A 3,441-nucleotide genomic window follows, 5' to 3' on the forward strand; every position below is an offset into this window, starting at 1 on the left:
CTCTGGACGTAGGCTTGGTCTGTTTTCATATTCCTCCTTTTGGAAACTTTTCTATTATCTCTTTTTTACCCAAGGCACATGGTAAATACTCAAAAAAATGAGCTAAAATTAATATTAGTTATTCCTATCTTGCCAAATCATTTGTAAAAGTGGAATTGAGATCCACCTCTGAGGTTTCTGGTGAGAATAGATGTTGAACAAAGTGACAGAATTTTGCTCTTAAACACAGTTATTAATGTTACTTTTTTTTTGGACTCCGACATCTCTGCCTCTTCCTCCTTCACCCTTGTTCCTCTCTCTTTTATTCTTTCTCTTTTTTTCTCTGTGTCTGTTGTCATTCTCTTCCCCTCCTCCATCCTCCCCTTTTATTTATTCACTCTAAATATTTCGTTACCTATTTACTTATTTATTTTGAGAAATTTTTGGTATAGGGTATGTGTGCTCACTGGAGAGACAGAGAGACAGAAAGTGAGAAATCATTCTCCAATGGGGATGACCATGAGGCAATCCTTTCTCCTCCATTCTCCTCTCAGGATTTTGGACATGTAAATACATGCTCCTGGTGTGAATTTCTAGCTGACAGATCTGGGACTTGAACCCCAGTTGGCCATGTGGGACTCCAGAGCCTTAACCACAGATAGTATCCCATCTGCTGGCCTCAATATTTAGTTATCTCAGTCTTCGAAGTGGTCACTGTCTTCGACATTACTCTCTAGCCTGGGAGAAATTACAACTCCCAAAAAGCAAAGACCAGTCTGAATTGTACATTATTACACGTAGGAATCAAGCCGAATGTCCTCCACATAATGGAGGATCACGAGAAAATTGCACAGTTGACCACTACTTCAGGATCAACTACTTCTCTTCCTGCAATAGTAGAACTCTCCACTTGATTTTTCCAAGTGTTCAATAACTAGAACTCTGTTATGTCCAAATATAGTACTTTTTAAGTGGAAGAAATGAATGTTACTTTTGGGTCTAATTTAGCTAAGTCTCTTTAATCACTAGGCAGTCCATAACCTGACACGATTGCTTTAAGGGTCAGAGGGCTTCCTAAAATTGCATGCAAAATTCGTGTTTATGAGATTTCTCAGAGGAAGGGCAGAGCTTTCACCAGATTCTCAACTGAGCCCCTGACCCAAATTAAGTAGAGTTTGATATTCGTGGGAATCCCAGGCACTGTCCATGGTGCCTATATATAGGATCCTCTGATTAATGACCACTGTTTTTATCTTCTACTACTATAGCCAGTTCCCAAATGTTGTATTATTGCTTTGTTTTTAGGTGGTTCTAGTAATTGAGCACTTCCAATCTTTCCATAATATTCCCATTATGATTCATTTATGTTTTCCTTAGGCTTTGACTTAGATTAAATCCTACCTGTTTTACTTAGATTACAACCTGTAAGACAGAGGCTAGAATTTGTTTAATGTTTTTCCAGACCAAATATTACATAACCATATGATAAATTCTTATCATAAAACAAACCATTCATCTCTGAATTACAGTGCTCATTGCAATTCAGTATTATGCAGAGACACTTGACTTTAGCTCGTGTTGCTTATGCAATGACAGCAAACAAAAATATCTTTTGGAGCCATTGACCTTTAATGTCTCTGCATGGTCATTATCCACATAGTTATCTGCCTTCTCTAAAATAAATTGTATTTGAGATCTCTGCAGTGTCACCTTGCAATGTAAAATGGATTTATTTCAGAGAAGTTTAGACCCTAGTGACTTTCAGAAAATAATTACTTCCATCCTGGCTAGCATCCCAGGAATACTGGCATTCTATAATGACACTATTATAAATGATCGTGCTACAGCTGTTCCAGGTACCCCCTCCATTAGCCTCATTATGTACTTCTCTCTAGAAATGATCATGACCTACACATCCATAAACTTTTTCCAGGATCACCAAAGGACCCTACAGTTGCCCACTGAACAGTGTTTAATTTCTTTTACAGTAAAGATATTACATAGCTGGGTTCATACTTTATAGATGACTAAAGAGCACAGTACTTAGTACGTGTAAGGCAGTGGCTCTCAAACATTAGTGTGTAATCACCTCACCCGGAGGACTGGTTAAAGCACTGATTACAAGGACCCATTTTCAGAGTGTTTGATTCAGTAGAAATTGAATGGCACTGAGACTGCATTTCTAATGGGTTCCCAGGTAATGGAGATGCCATTGGAGGGGAACCTCACTTTAGGGAAGCACTAGTGGTAAGACATTGGTTCTCACGTGTGCAGGGCAGGACCGAAACACACAGTACCTTTAGGAGATGTGATCTAGTATGGGAAATAGGATATTTACATAAATGACATACTATTGTACTTTGCCCTTAGAGGTGATCAGATAGAGTAAATGGAAAAGAGGAGAGGCAGATAGAAGGTTCAGCCTATGAGCTGAGAGAGCTTTCGTAGAGGCGGCAGCAAGTGACTGAGCCTTGACAGTTGGGTCAAATTACGAAATGCAAAAATGTAGGTTAAAAAAGAAAAATATATTCTCGAATATAATAGAAGTTATACCAACATCACACCTAAAAACATTAACTGGTTAATAGATTGCATGTAAAAGCTATACAAGAAATTTCCATTTTTGACACTTAAAGACAATTGGAAAATTGTTCCCAGAGCAGTCAAATTCATAGACCTAGAAAGTAGAATGGTAGTTTTCAGGGCTCCAGGGAAGAAAAAAAATTGGGATATTGTTTAATGGGCACAGAGTTTTAGTTGCACGAGATGAAAATAGTTCTGGAGATCAATAGGGAGTTGATGTACAATAGTGAGGGTACAGGTATGCTTCTGCACTTGTACACTTAAAATGATTAAGATGTTGTGTGTATTTTACCACAATATGAAACGAAGATTTTCACCATATTGAATGTTGTTTGAGTGCTTGGGAAATGTATTTTTTTGTTTTGTTTTGTTTTGTTTTCCTCCTAAGCTCTGATACCCTTAGCCTTTTTTAATTTTAAGTTTTACTGAGGTATAATTTATATATCATGGATTTTTCGATTATAAAAGTGTCATTCAGTATTTTTTACTAAATGTACAGAGTTGTCAATGATCACCACAAACTAGTTTTAGGACACCTCTATCCTCCCAGAAATTTCCCTGGTGCCCTTTGGCAGTGAATGGCTACTTTTCTCCTGGCCCCAGACAACCCCTACACTGTTTTCTGTCTCTGCAGATTTGCCTTTTCTGATTGTTTTACACCAGTGAAATAATTTTTTTTTTTCGACCACAGATTAGTTTATTTTTAACACCCATCAAGCCATGAATTCATAGGGAATAGGTTCCAGTAGCTCAGGCTCCTTTCCATTGGTTCTCACAAAGTGTGCTTCTCTGGGTGGAGCAGGCCGGCGTTTTAGTTGAACCCAGGTACCTTTCTCTTTGGCTTCTTTCTTTTTCTGGTCATTTTCCTTCACACGTTTT

The sequence above is a fragment of the Tupaia chinensis genome, unplaced genomic scaffold (genome assembly GCF_000334495.1).
Source record: "Tupaia chinensis unplaced genomic scaffold, TupChi_1.0 Scaffold000381_1, whole genome shotgun sequence".
NCBI classification, from domain to species: Eukaryota; Metazoa; Chordata; class Mammalia; order Scandentia; family Tupaiidae; genus Tupaia; species Tupaia belangeri.